A 16,891-nucleotide genomic window follows, 5' to 3' on the forward strand; every position below is an offset into this window, starting at 1 on the left:
CAAATTATATAAGGGAGTGTGCATAATGTACATTGATACATTATATAAATATATGTTAATTTTTTATAAAGATTCAAATTTAATACTATGTATTTTGAGAGTGGGGGCTAATGTTATGGATGGGAAAAATTTCTATTTTCTACATTAGGAATTCAAAATAAGAAGATATCCTCATGGTCTTGGGATTTCCCGTAAATTCAGGAGGAGATATCTTATATCAAAAGGATAAGATATCTTCTTAAGATTTTCCCTCTATAAATATAACAGTAAGCTAAACCCTAAAGATATGCTAAAAAACATCTCAACTCTTTTACTCTCTCAATCCCTTGCAATTGGATCTCACAATCTGGATTCCCGACCGAGAGACTTAGTGAGGAAGATCATGTGGTGTTATCTCATTGGGTTTACATAAAGAAGAGTTTTCAAAGGTAAAATCCAACATTCTTCCTTGTTTTATATTTTTGTGTGTTTTAAATTTGGGTAAAATACACTTTTGGTTCCTAAGTTTGAAGATAGATTTCAATTTGGTCCCTAAATTTCAAAAAGTGACAGTTTGATCCCCGACCTTTAGAAAATAATTCTAAAAGGTTCCTGGGGTTAAACTTCAGTTAGTTTCACTAACGGAATGCTGATATGACAATGGTGAGTTTGATATTTTATAAATTTTATATTATTTTTAGTTATGTGGAATTTTTTAATTATTTTCCTCTTCGTTTTTCTCTCTCTTTTTTTCCTCTTTCTCTCTCTTCCCCTTCTTCTCCCCGTTCGTTTTCCCTCTCCCAATCTCTCCTTTCCTCTTTAAAAAATATCTTTCCATGAAAACCAACTTTAGAGATGTGTACTACTTGAAAACCAACTTCCTTTCTTTCTTCTCCAGACTCTATATGACATATGAGCGTTCAATAATCCAATTATAGTAGGAAACTTCTCTTTCATTCAACTTACCCATTAATTTTTTCTGGCTCGTGAAAGGATGGGTTATCTTGGAAAGGATTTTAGGGTAGATGACGACAAATTAGTAATTAATAATTTTGTCATTTTCTAAGTTATTATATGCAAGTGAATCAATACGAATTGAAACCAACTTAAAATTTACAAATAGAAGTCATGGAATGATATTTTAGAGAGATGGAAATAGGGGGAGGGAAAACAATCGGGAGAAGGAGGGGAAGAGGGAGATAGAGGAAAAGAAGAGAGAGAAAGAGAAGAGGAAATTACTGAATAAAATTTTTTTATATAAATAAAAATAATATAAAATTTATAAAATATCCAATTCACCATTGTCACTCAACATTCCGTTAGTTTACTGACGGAAGTTTAACTTCAGGGACCTTTTAGAACTATTTTCTAAAGGTCGGGGACCAAACTGTCACTTTTTGAAAATTAGGGACCAAATTGAAACCTATCATCAAACTCAGGGATCAAAAGTGTATTTTACCCTTTAAATTTCAAAAAGAAATTCAAAATCGCGTTCTACTGCTTCCTCACTGGGATTCACATCCTTTCAGTTCGAGTAGACTAGTAACTTCTTCTTTCGTGGGACCATCTTTGTAGCACGTTGCGTATAAATTCAACAATTAATGTGACCGGTAATTCTCGTGCTTCTTTAAGAATGGGGTTCGTTGATTCTCCACTGTCTGTTGTCATGTTTTCATACCGTCTTCCAACTTGGTAACACCGTGTCCACCGTTTTATCCCAATTTCTTGTAAGTATTCTACTAATGAACCACGTCCAATTGACAGTATCTGGTTCCAATAGTAAATGAACTGTGACTCGCTGCATGCAAAAGCTACGTCCTGATATAGAGAAAATTGACCCAAACAACCTAAAAAGTTTTCACTGTGCTCAAATGACCTAATCTTTCAAATTTTCTTTTTCTAACCTAAATTAATATTTTATTCAATAAAAGAACTGTGAAATTACAATGATGCCTCTCATCCCTTTTCTTCTCTTCCCTCTCCCATTTATTTCTCTTCCATTCTCAAATTTCTCTTCAATTCTCCTTCCCATTCCCATTTTCTTCATATAATATTATTTCCCACTTTCATTTTGTAAAAGTAATTGCAGTGAAACCATTGATTCGAACTATTATGCCCCTTCTCATTTTCTTTATTTATCCCTACTCTTGTTTTCGATTTTCTTTCTCTTCTCCTATTTTTCGATTTCGATTTTCGTCACTTTCTTTCGATTCAAATGGGGATTGAAAACAACTCTAATCTTGAATGGTTTTTTTTTCCATTATTATTTGGGTTTGTTGAAATTAGAATGGACTTGAATCCATATTGCATAAATTTCAGCCTCTTGATTTTTTTTTATATTTGGGTTATGACCATTAATATTGAGCTTGAATCTCACCCGAAATTGCATAAATGTCGTCCAAAATTCATAAATCTTGCTCGAGACTCATGTAAATCACCCAGGAATCAGGCAAAACTTGGGCAAGTTCAAAGAAAACACGTCGGGATTCATGTAAAACTCAGACGAGTTTAAAAAAAACTTGCTCGAGAATCATGTAAAAATTGGGTGAGTTCAAATAAACCTCGCCCGAGTTATGAATTTGCGGATTCATGAGCAAGTTTCAATAACTTGGGATGAATTCTGGATGAAGTTAAATATCGTTATAACATAATATATGCAATGTACTTAAAAAAAAATGTTCCTTGGCTTGTTGGCTTGATACGTAATGCAATATCCTCAAGTGTGCAAATTCAACCAGAATTGTGATCATTTTTTTATTTTTATCCTATTTTTTATTTTTAGAAAAAAAATAATAAGTTAATTCCAACAAGTTTCAAACTCAAACCCTCAATCAAAAGTGGGGAATCGAAATCCACCGGGCGAAGAATAGTTTGTTATTGACAATAACAATCAAAATATTTAAATTTTCTTAACATACCAAGGTGTAAAAACTCGCCCGTTAAGTAATTCCGAGTAAAGTTCATAAAAACTCGGGTGAGTTTTCTTCGAACTTGCCTGAATTTGTGCCTGATTTTTTCACTCCACGCTTCAAATTTTTTCATTAAACTAAGGGGCAATTTTGTACTTTCATATTTGTTGACAGGTTAGAAACAGTTGTTTTAGGTCAGAAAAGCATATTTTCAAATGGTAGGTCATTTGAGCAAATTGAAAAATTTTTTAGGTTAAATCTATCAGTTTCCCCGATATAGCTTGATGAATGCATTATTCCTAAATCAAGATTTTATGTTGCCATTAAGGTGGTAAGGGTATATAATGTGAAATGCATTCAGGAAGTGCTCACTTGTTGCATTTGTCATACAGACGTGGTGATCGGATATGAACACCAAGTTTTGTGGTTCCCCAATGATGTCCTTCAAGTTTTTGATGAACCACTTCCAAGAAGCATCACTTCGTTGTCTACGATTGCGAACACAAGTGGATATATTTGATTATTCCTATCCATGGCTACACCTATCTGTTGGATTTTGTGTCCTTAGTTCATGTGTTTATAATTAATAAACAAATTATTAATTCAATAAAGAGTTATTTCTTTGCATTACTCATATTCCAATAAACTAAGATCCATGGTTATTTAATGTAACTAGAACAGTATATGACTAATATACTATTATATTTGATATACAAGTGGATAATGTTTCAGTAATAACCTAAATGGATATACTATTATATTTGATATACAAGTGGATAATGTTTCAGTAATAACCTAAATGGACTACAGTATATTGATAAGGTTAGGTACATTATCCTGATAACACTATGGATACGGCCCGCTTTGTAATAGTTACAAACGACTTTATCAAGGTCGTTCGTGTAGAGACATGTAAGTGGAGGCATCCTAACAATGAGTTTGTATACGACCGGACCGTGAAATAATTAATCATTGGCTCTAACATCGTTAGTCAATAGATTGATATTTCATAGGATGACCACGTAACTCGATCTTAATCCTCAGCAAGTTATGGACTCCTACCTATAAAGGATCGTCCTTTGATTTGTATGGATGAGACTGGCATGGGTTGCCGACTCAATAATCCTACCATTTTGGGGACGAGACTGAATAGGGAGTTGGGAACATAACGATGCCAGATGGAATTCACTCATTCCCACTTTAGGGTAAGTAGATGAGTGTTCCCTTAAATGTTGACTCCGGGACTTGAACAAGGGACCCCACCCTTTCACTGGCCCGAGAGGGACTTCTGTTTAATATGGTCTGACCATAAACAGATTGCTCATTAGAAGAGCAATAGTATTTAAGTTGCAAGATGTAACTCAGGGTAAAACGGTAATTTGGCCCAATTGAAGTAACAAACACTAGTGAAGGATTGAGTTGACATCAATGGTAAATTTCCGTTGACATGAAATATTTTGTAGTGAGAAGAATGCAGTGTTGGATGTGTTGTCATAAACTAGTAGTTTGTATTTATGTAAAAACAAATATATATTCAATGAAGTTATATTCAATCAATTCGTTGTTGAATTCATAGCATTGCATTGTCCAAATCCAATAAACTAACACATCCAAGGTTATTATCATGTAATCGGGACAGTATATATATTAGGTATGTATTTGATATCCTAGATATACATGTGGATAATGTCCCAGGAATAACCTAAAGCGTCTATAGTATATGGATAATGCTAAGTACCTTATCTTGGCAACACTATGGAAACGGCCCACTTTATAAATGTTACAGACAACCCGATTTAGGTCGTTCGTGTGGAGACACGCGAGTGGGGATATCCTATACAATGAGTTTGTATAAGACCGGACTGCGAAAAAACCAATCTTTAGACGTAACGTCGTTGACTAAAAAATTGCTATTTCGTGGGATGACCAGGCAACTCATTCTCAATCCTGAGTGAGTTATGGACTTCTGCCCATGAGGGCTCGTTCTTTGATCTGTATGAGTGAGAGTGGCCCGAGTCGCCGACTCAACATTCCTACCATTTTCGGGACGAGACCGAGTGGGGAATTGGGAACATAATTTCATAAGATGAAATTCACTCATCCCCGATTGTATGGGAGTAAATGAGTGTTCTCTTAAATGCTGACTCCGAGACTTGAATAAGGGGCCCCACCCTCTCATTGGCCTGAGAGGGACTTCCGGTTATTGGTCGGACCATAACTGGGTTGTTCATTAGAGGAGCAGTGATATTTAAGGTAAATATTAATTTGACCCAGCTTGAGTTACGAACACTGATGAATGATTGACTTGTCATTAATCGTCGTATATCCGTGGACACGAAAACATTCTACAGTGAGAAGAGTGCAGATTCGGGTCTTTAGTGGAGTGACTAGTAGTTAACGAATATTGATTAACTCGGTCAATGAGTTTGTTTGATTAATCTCGTCTCGTTGGAGTTTCTAATCTGTAGGTCCATTAGGTCTCCTTGCTAGCTTAAAATGGGTAAAGCGAGGATTAAGAATTACGAAATAATTTGAAATGTTCAAATTATATAAGGGAATGTATATAATGTATATTGATACATTATATAAGTATATATTAATTTTAGATAACGATTCAAAATTAATATTATATATTATGAGAGAAATTTTTGAATAAGATTCAAATAATTAATATGAATTGGATTCATATTAAAATTATATGTTATACAAAGGAGGTGTTTTTTAATATGATTCAAATATATAATTTTAATTAAATATGTGATATTTAATTAAAAGATAAATAATTAATTGTTCATTAATTAATTAATTAATTAATTGACTAATTAAATTTATTAATTGATTAATTAAATAAATAAATAAATAACAACTTTCAAAAAACGTAGGGGAGTGGTGATGTGGTGATGTGGTGACGTGGGGAGTTTTTGTTAACATGCATAAATTGTTTGTTCCACAGCATCTCCCTGGTTCAACCTGAAAAAATAGAAATAGAGGAAAAAATTCTCTCTACTGAAAAAAAAAAAAACTCTATCTATCACCAACGAATTCCCTATCGGTTCTCACACAACCGGATCTTCGCTGGAGTCATAGTAAGGAAGGTCGTGGTCATGTTTGCTCGAGTTTCTTTGAGATTCTTTAAAAGTTAGAGTTTTTTTCCCCTGTATTTATTTTTTTCTATGTGTGTTTTTTATTCCTCAAAATTCAAGAAAAAGATATATGTTTCCGCTACGAGATTAACGTCCTTTCATGCAGCTGTAGATCTTTAATGGAGTGATCCGCAGTTAACGAATGTTGGTTAATTTGGTTAATTAGTTTAATCAATTAACCTCGTATTGTTAGAGCTTTTGATCTATAAATCCATTAGGTCCCCTTGCTAGCTCACAACGAGTAAAACGAAGATCAAGTTTTTTACAGAATTTGAAATGCTCAAATTATAAAGGAATGTATATAATGTGTATTGATACATTATATAAATATTAATTTTTTTATAAAGATTCCATATTAATACTATTTATTATGAGAGAAATATTTGAATAAGATTCAAACAACAATTAATATGAGTTGGATTCATATTAAAACTATATATTAAAATTAATGTGCATAAGATTTACATTAAAACTATAAGTTATAAGAGAGATGATGTAAATACATAGTTTTATTTAAATATATGATATTTAATTAAAATTTAAATAATTAATTGTTAATTATTTATTTACTTAATATTTAAATTTAATCACTTAATTATTAATTAGATTAATAATTGTTAATTGCATTAATTAATTAATTATAATAATTATTATTAATTAATTTAATTAATTAAAATACTTGTTTATTTTAGTTAATTAATATTAATGTTAATTAAATTAACTCCCATGTAATTTTGCAGTGGAATGGGAAGTTGCTATGACGTGGTGACTTACCCCATGTCATTTTGGTTGAAGTGCAGAAGTGTTCTGCACTTTGGTTTCTCTCCTTCCCTACGTTGCAAAAAAGAAAATTCTCTTTCACACAAAAAGCTCTCCCATTCTCTATAACGGTTCCCACAAACCAGTTTCTCGCCGGCGACATAGCAAGGAAGATCACGTGGAGGTGTTCTTTGGGTTTACACGGAGGCAGAGTTCTCCAAAGGTAAATACCAAATTCCTTTGTTTTTAACTGTTCCGTGTTTTCAATTTCTAAAGGGAAAATCGAACCAAGCAATAAATCGCTCCATTAGGGATTCAATCTCATCACTATCAACAACACTCTTTATACTTTCCCTTTAGATGCATGTCATCAACCATAATTACATGTCGCATCAGTGTTTTAAACCCTCTTATGCTAGGTCCCATGGCCATAAACATGTATTTGAAGTTAATAGAATCTTCAGTCAGGATGTGGAAAACGGTACCTGGAATCTCTATTTTCAGTGTCTCACTATATGCATGCAGATAGGTGTATGAGTCCTTAGGCTGCCCCTCTGACAATAGCGTATGCTAATTCACGTGTTCGATAGACTTTGTCGTAACTTATATTCACACTGAATTCTTTCCGGACATCATCCCTAATATGTTTTATCTTGTAAATGTGATTGGTCCCGCTAAGCCTATCCTTTATAAGATTAGCTATTACCCAACTACTAGCCTGTCTGTGGTTGTGATTCAAGATGTCTACTGAGCAAGTGTGTTCATCCACGTACTTCGATACAGAAAAGATCGAAGACTTATCGACAGGGTGGGCTACAACCCTCCATCTGTATGAATCGTCAATGCACCGAACAACAAGAATTTATTTCATTGACTTCTTCACTCTGTATTCAAAGTTGTTTCTCGTTGCTACATTAGCTAGCACCATCTGCAGGTTTTGCTTCGAAACGAATATCTTCCCCACATGTAATTTGGCTCTGCATGGGAAAGGGCTATGTAAGGTCAACTGCTCTCCGGTCACGGGACGTGTGGATGGAGTTCCTTGTGTGTGTTTACTACCATTGTCGGCTTGCGTGGATGATGGTTCTCCCAATCAGGATCAAGTTCTTGTCCTGAACTTCTAGTCAATAATTCCCTTGGAATATTCAATTCACCTAATGGGCTTTGTGCTGTGGCCGATCCATTTTGAACTGGGATTCCAACTTCTACATCCTCAGTGTATATGCAATTTGCACTGTAATTAGCTGGCAGGTCTTCCTCATCGACACCCCATTCTTCCGCCCCAGTGTACTCATACTAGCCTACAAACTCAGCATCGAGATTACCCTGTCCATCATGGCTTCTTTCCAGATCTCCTATTCCACATGATTGTACATCCATCCCAGAGGTATCATGCCAACTATTTGGTGCACCTCCATTACGGGCAACATCTTGGTCGACGCTTTGTCGAGTGTGGTTGTCACAAAGAATGAGACCTTTGAAATATACTCCTGAATTAATCCAAATCGGAGATCATCGTCATCTGTTATGTACATCGGTGGGGTAGTGTATGCCAAATCGTATGGTACTTTTATCAGGAGGTCGTAAACAGTCCAGTTGACTTTTATCACTCCACATAACCGCTTTTTTAGTTCGCTATACGTCACGTTAGCATGTACGATTATTCCTTTTAGATGACCACCAATATACGCATTGGTATTATCATCCCATGTGCCACCATACCTTACGAATAAACTCTTTCCGATGTCCATCCTACATCCCTCTCAGCCTCCGTCTCTATTAGTGGATGCAAGATTTTCAACTACATGAACATTAGAAGTACATATGTATTACTACAGTAAAGATATTCAACAATAAACATATTCTACATAAGTGTACATCGCACTTAAGATTAGATCTCTTACCTCAGCTATATTGAGCACCTCATCCCCTAAAACTTTTGTACCGACCACTCTGCAGCAAGAATATCGAAATATCTGAGGAACAACTGTATCACTCAATTGAGTAACATCATGAGTAATGAGAGATGTGATGATCTCGTATATCCAAGCCTAAAGATTAATCAAAGTTCAGTTGTAATCACGAGGATGTTATAACAAACTAATAGTAAATGGTAATACATACGTACTTATTACCTCAAATGCAAGTGAAAATTCCATTAGGATTTACTTCACTTGATATTTCTTGTTTGACTTGACCTTATTCTTATACAGGTCAACTTTGTCGTTTATCGCACGCTTAACGCCGTCTACTGTCCTACTCCAAACAACAAATCCCCAATTCATGTGGTTTGAAGTAGTCAAAGTCCTCTACTTTGTTGTACAACTCAATGTCAACCTTCGTCTTACCCTTGTTCTTTCCCATCATTACAAACTTAGTGTACAACATTAATATCACCTTCACAGCATCCTCATCATCCTCGAAAACAATATGCTCGTAAAGCCTTTCAAATGTTTCTAGCTTGACGGAAACTTGATCATTGAAGTACTTCCTCCGGAGCCTTTTTTTTTTTAATCTTCTCTGGATGACCTTACCAATGGCCACAACCCTGTAATTAAGTAGGAATTGATCCTAGAATGTCAAAATATTACCACCAATATTAAAGCTCATGCTATCTTCACTACAGCCAGCCACCTTTCTTAACAAAAAGTGATGAACCAGACCACTACAGAACATCATATCCAAGTCAACGAAATGACCAAAGATTGTTCTTCTACGAAACATTTCAAGCTGTGCTGGAGTGAGCTTCTCCCTGATCAGTTCGTTCACATTGCTCAAGTGAGACAAGCTGGTTGCTTGACCCGGAAACTAGTTATGCTCGCTTATCCTTATATGATGACTCAATGTGCACTTGCAACAAATTCAATATAATATAGGATCACAAAGTAAACAAATAAATCGCAAGTAATAAATTGGGAAAAAATTAGATAACCCATCGCAATCTATCTCGCTCTTACTTGTTCTCGCTCTGGCTGTTTCTATCTCTCGTTGTTTCTAGCTCTCTCTCCCACACCCCCTCTGTTGCCCCCAATATCAATCAATCTGGTTTTCATAAACACCAAATTTGGAGTGCAAAAATGTAGTGTTTCAGTTGCATGCTACCGATTCATTAAAGACAGACAATATTATGTGATTTTCCGAAAGCTCTAGATATTTCAAAATCAATGGACAATTGTTTCGAGTAAAGTAATGATGAAAAGTAATCAGAGTACACAACAATGGAATAACGGGAATAGAATTGAAATGAACATTGATTAAATGCAATACACACCATCAGTGACCTAATAAACCAAAATGAATCGATGGACTTCAAAAATCGCCATCAACTGTCCTGCTTAGTGTACTCCAAATCACGAAAAGGAAGGTGCTTCGTCACGAAATGAAAGGTGCTTTGTTAACTGAGAATGAACGCTTGAAAAACTCTGCAGAACAGAGGCATATGCTCGAAATCGTCAACAGAGGGGCAATAAAAAATCTGCGAGATGAGTAGTTGAAGAGGTGCAGTTCATCAAGTTAGGCAAGAAGAAGAGGGAAAATGGAAAATGGAAGAGAAAATGGAAGTTTGAACTTGGGTCTATTCGTGTTACCCAAGTTAAGGGAGGGGCATGGACGGTCATTTGGCAATGGAGGTGATGTCAACAAAAGATTAAAAAACATGGATTTTGAAAAAGTGATAAAAATCAATCCGCCTTATGGAAAGGCCTATTCAGTCAAAAACCCTAAAATTAGTTCTATATTTTAGAGATTTTTTTATTTTAATCCCTAGACACTTACCAAGTTCCAACTTCCAATCTCAACTTCAAAACTCAATCTTCTCCTTGCCAAATTTCCACCATCCTTGAGGTAACCTGTAATTGGGTCTCTCTCTCCTTCTCCTCGGTTTAGTTTCTTCCCCCCTTTCCTTTGCTCTCCCATTTTCTTTTTTTTTATTTTTCGTTTCCTTTCTTTTCTTTTCTTCTTTTTTTTTTGCCACTTCTTTTTTTTTTACCACATGTTACACACGTGTCCTCCACTTTTTATTTCTCTTCTTTTCCTTAAATTTTCTTGCCTACAACATTTCTAACAATTATTTTTTTCAGCATTTTTTACTATCACAACCATCATTTTATTATACTATCGTCACATTTATGATTTACCTCTAAATTCGAATTCATAGGAACAACATCAGACTTGTTTGGTAACGTTCTCGTTTCTTGTCTATTCCAATACCTATGGATATTCAATAATCATAAAACAATATTTTTACTTATGTTTGGAACAAATTAGAAACGAAAAAAAAAACACGAAACATAAATAGAACCAATTTTGAGAACATTTCTATATAAGAACAAGAAACTTATTTTTCTTTCCAAAAATTTTATACAATTTTTAGAATGTTTAGAAAAAAATTGGAAACAACAAAAAATAGAAATCAAATTTTTAGATTTTTTTAATAAAATTGAAAACTAGAAACCAACCAAAGAAATTACCTCTAATAAAGACTAAAAAGAAAAGTCAAAGAAGAAACCTTTGGATTCCTTTTTAACTCAAGGCTCGAATACATAGGCTTAGTGAACAGTCATCAAACTTAATTAACTCAAGGCTCGAATACATAGGCTTAGTGAACAGTCAAACTTAATTATTTTATGTCCGCTATAAAGTTTTGGATCTACCACTAATTATAATGGTAATATTTTAATACAAATTTCCATAACAATATTTACTTATTTTTAAATAAAATCTCCCTAAACAAAAATTCTGGATCGACCACTATTTATACATTTACCTCCTCATTTATATTTTTATAAAATATATACTTATTTATTCCTATAACATATAAACTCAAGTAATCATATAACAAAATCAATAATCATAAACTTTAGCCTTACTTGAATGGATGCATCCATATATCCAACAAAAAAAAATTATAGTATTGATCCTATTTTTATTTGTAGTTATAGTATTGGCTTTTGCCATTTGTAGTAATTTAATAAAATACATATAAACACAGCATTAATCTTATAAAGTTAATTTTGGTTAACCAAAATTCAATAACAACAATTATAACGAAATTTGAGACCAAGTAAAAGACTCCACATGTGGAAAAGTCAAGCAATGTATCTTTATTGTTTCTTTTAGAGATGGTGACAACTTTGAAATTAAAAATTGGAATACAAAACTAAAAATCCCACTAAGACAGCAGAAAATCAATGCCCTTAAAATGCTTTAAAGTAATGAAAATGGTTGTTTTCCATCACTAGGCCCCTAGTAAATGACAGAGACAAAAACAATATATATATATATATATATTAAAATAATTTAAATCTTAGAGGTTGCTTATTTTATTTTAGAATTTTTATTTCTAAATTCATTATTGCTGCTAATTTTTTATTATGATATTTATTTAGTCTCTCGATTTTAAAAAGTTTTGATTATATATGTATTTTTTTGTATAGAATACAACATCATAAATATTGGTCGTATATTTGAACCTTAGAATAATTAAGATATTTTAACCTTTGAGTCAGGTTCATGTTAAGATTAAAATGATTACTTAAATATTGTCATTGATATGACATGTTAATTAAATTAATAAATGATGATTTAGCTGTCAAATAAAAGAAAAATAAGGTTTAAAATAAATTTTATCCACCTACTCCATGAAACTTTTTAGCCAATTTTTCCTAATTGTTTTCTTTGCTCTATGTCTTGCTAAACCGTGGCTCGTTAGCCTAATGAACATGTCAAGTTCCATTTAAATAAAAATAGTCCACATATATTTATTAATTAGAATCAAAATTGGATTTTATTTTTATTAAATGGCTTATGATAAATTAATAATAAGAACTAAATTTTTTTTATACAAGATTCAAGATTTAAGATAAAAATTTTTAAAATATAAGAAATTTGAAATAAAATATTTAAAAGTTGGAAGGCCAAAAGAAAATAAATATGATAGTTTTTTTTTCTTTTTTTTTTTTCGTTGAAGGGTTTAAAATTAAAATTTAAATCTTTAATTGTTCTATTATTTTATTTTGGTAGAATGATACAAAACACTTTCATTGTTGGTGGAGAGAGATCTCATTGTTGGCCCTAAAAGATATTGTTTTGTTAAATAATTTGAGCAAAATTGTCACAAACAAACAACAAAAATGTCCTTTTCATCCATTGTAAGATTAGGCCCACAGAAAGTGACTTGTAATTTAAGATTGTTTAAGTACTTTGCCGAAACTTTTTAAATATTTGTTTTAGTACTCCTTAGATTAAATATCAATATAGACAATGAAGCAATCTTTAAATGATAATGATCACATTTTTTTCTATGAAGTTCTGTACAACATCCTACTTCACAAATTTTGATGACTTAGGGCCCATTTGATAATCATTTTAGTTTTTGGTTTTGATTTTTCTTATTTTTAGTTTTTGGTTTTTGGTTTTCTGTTTTTAAAAAACAAAAATCATATATTTAATAACCATTTTTTGTTTTTTTTAAAAAAAAAAAACAGAAAACCAAAACATGTTTGGTAATCATTTTTAATTTTTTGTTTTTAAAAAGTTAGAAAATTGAAAATACATATTAGAGATAGAAAATTTTATGTAGAGTAGAGATGACAATGGTGTGGGTGCGAGTGAGAATGTTCTTCCTCATTCTTGTGCTCGTGAAAATTTTTAATCCCCATCTCCACCTCGTTCTTGGTTCCGAGAGATGTTCTCGAGAAAAATTATCGGTTTTGGAATTGTTTTTAATTATTTTTAGAATTTAAGTATAAAAAAAGTGTAATAAATATATATTAATTATTTAAAAATGGAATCGGGGACGGGGTTGAGGCCTGCATTTTCTATTTTTGGGACCCAACCCTACGGAAAATTTTGTCTTCCCCTAATATAGAGACATGAAAATACAAGTTTAGAGAAATGTAAATAAACTTTTGGAAGATAAATTTTAAAGAGATAAATAAAAAGATTTAGAAAAAAGAATAGTTACAGAGAAATTAAAGAAAAAAAGAGAAAAATTGTAGAGAAAAAAAATAAAGTTGAGAAGAAAAGATATGTTAAAGAAAAAAGAAATTATAAAGAAAAAGAAAAATTATAGTGGAAACAAATTTAGAGATAATAACATATTCAAAATATAATTTTATAGAAAATAAATAAATACAAAGATAAATAAAAGTTACAGTGAAAGAAAATTGAACGAGAAAATAAAATATAATTTTCAGAGGAAAAAATAGACTACGAAGAGAAAAAAACGTTATAAAAGATGAAATTTCAGAGAGAAAAAAGTTAGGAAAAATATAAAATTTTTAGAGAGGAATGAAACTAGTCTGTTAGAAAAAAAACAAAAATACAAAAAAATTTAGAGAGAGACAAACAATAATAAATATTCAAAATATGAAAATTTTAGAGGAGAAAAATAACGTTTGTAGGGAGAAATATAGAAATAAAAAAAATTTAGAGTAAGAAATAAATTTCTTAGAAATAAATATGAGAAAGAAAAAAAAGTTGAATATTAGAATAAATTTTTTTTTATTTTTGAAATTTACCTAGAATTTCAAAACTAAAAGTCAAAAATTAAAATAACAAACGAAATGGTTACCAAATGGATCCTAAAAATCTAATAGACTCCATTCAAATTGTAACTTTAGATTATAAGTTTGTTTCGGTTAGTTTAAATTTAAATACATTTAGAGTCGGTTTGATTACTATTATTTCATTTTTTGTTTTTTGTTTATAAAAGTTAAACTTACAAATATTAGTTTTAATTCCTATGTCTCCCTTTATTTTGTTATATAGTTTTTTTAAGAATTTCTAAAATTCTTTAAAAAAAAAATAATAACGAAATGGTAATCAAACGGTATCTAAATTATCTCAACTTGTCCCTTAGAGATGGAATAGAGGCAAGGACATGGGGCCTTGAGGTAAGCCGTGCGCTAATCACAGTATTACTCAATCAATCCAGACAACGAGCTCTGGTTATAAGATTGGGTATGCGATCAAAATCTCATATTAACTAAGGAAGGGGAAGAATTGCCAAGAAATAAGGAGAAGATTTTGATATATAAATTAAAGACATCATCTTCTGGTTAATTAGGGTTATGCCTAAAACAAGCCTTGTCACTAACTTAGTCATGTGAGGAAAAGTCTAGAGTGTCTAACAAAGTGGCGAGCGTCGATGACATAGTCATTAGCAGGTTGCATGACTATTTGAAAGGAGGTTCAATCCAAGATCTTCTCCTTTCCTAGGTAATATGAGACTTTGATTGCATTCTCAATAATCTTCCCTTCGACCAAATGGCCACCAATGGAACTTTGGTCGCACGTATAACATATTCTAATAAAAAAATCATTAGTTCAATGGGTTTCTTGAATTTTCTCTAAATTAACCTTGATTTGAAATACTCATCTTGAATATACAAGAAAGTAGAGCGAGGTAAGATTTTATAGGAAAACTAGAGCTATCACACATTCAAATTTCAAACGAACATTGTTGAATTAGGGTTGGTTAATTTCATTTTATTTCCAACTTTTTACTTTTTTTTTTTTTTACAGAATTTCATGTCCAACTATTTTTTTTTTCAGAATTTCAATTCCAACTACTCTTGCAAACTATTAAAAAAAAGACCTATTTAATAAAAAGATTAAATTACAAAAATATCAAATTGAATCAATATTAATAATAATAAAGTGACGCTTGGTATTGATGAATAGAAACTATTAAAAAAATGGCGAAGAACCAAGTCCAAACTTCCTCTTTTCTATTTTCCAAAAAACATAAACCAAAATTTGACTTTTGTAATAGGACCTTTCTTTAAAAATATATGTGGTATTTTTCTTAAGAAAATCAGCTGACGATTCTGCCCACTTGAATTTAAATTAATCAATAGTTATTTAATTTGAGTTTTTTTTTATAATATGAAATATTATAAATATGTGGTGGTGAATTAAAATTTAATTTGCAAGGGAGGTTAGTTTTTTAGTTTTTAAAAATTTAAGCTTATAGTGAAAATCTAAGTCCGAAAAATTATTTATAAAATTTGTTTTTATTTATAAAATTTAGTTAAAAATTCAAATATATTTTTTAAATGGAAAAAAAAACATATCAAAGAAATTTTGAGTATAAGTATAATTTTTAAAATAGAAAATAAAAAACAAAATGGTTATTAAGTAGGGTGGACATTTTTTGCAAACATTTCAATACTTTTTTTTTATTCCAATATTATTCACTAAAACTAAACTATCATACTTTAGTCAATTCCCGTTCGATAGATCATGCACCATTACCTTACTTTAAAAAGTTCCAGATACCTCACTCTCCATCATTGTTGAACTAAAAACTATCATAATTCCAAAATGTGAATTTTATGGAAATATGTACTAAAACCATGTTTTCAACCATCATGGAGCTGCCATATCGTCCAAAACTAGAATATTTTTAAAAAACACACACCTCCCTTTTTTGGAAAAAAAAACATTATTAAAAATATTTTTAAGAAGAACACACCTCCCTTAAAAAATATAATTTAAAAATTATTATGGGTAGGTTAAGGGCTTGCCACATTAATTACTCGCCCCAAAATACATGTTCGAGCCTTAGCTCTCACAGGTCAATGATGAAGTGAGATGGGCAGAATCACTTATCACCAACTCGAAGATAGCCCAACATCGACTTAGAAAGGGTGGATGTCATAGACGAAAAATCTATTAACATCAATCGGAGCGTTAAAATTGAATGATATTAGCTGTTGCTCTTATTAGTGCCTTAACAGGTGTTCCCCTTTACTTTAAGAATGAGCAAAAAAAAACAAGCATCAAAAGTCTCATCTCATAGAGCTAACTAAGGCTAGACTTTGACATCGTATCTAAAGCAAGGAAAAGTAGTTTGAAAGGGTGGGATAAGAGCAGGTGGCTAGACTGAAGGCAAGGAAATCTCGTTCGACAATTGCTGGCTGGCTGTCAATGAGGACGGGACAACTAGTAATACCAGCTTCTAAAAGATTACAATTTGAATACAAATTTTTTTCCAATGCCAATTCTTCGAGTTCTTGAGTTCCATAGCAGTAATGAATCCGGTTCGGCGAAGGACCTACACCTGCTACCCTTCATCAAACCCTCCCTAATACCACA

Source organism: Momordica charantia (genome assembly GCF_013281855.1).
Source record: "Momordica charantia cultivar OHB3-1 chromosome 5 unlocalized genomic scaffold, Mcharantia_2.0 BLBB01000005.1, whole genome shotgun sequence".
Taxonomy (NCBI): Eukaryota; Viridiplantae; Streptophyta; class Magnoliopsida; order Cucurbitales; family Cucurbitaceae; genus Momordica; species Momordica charantia.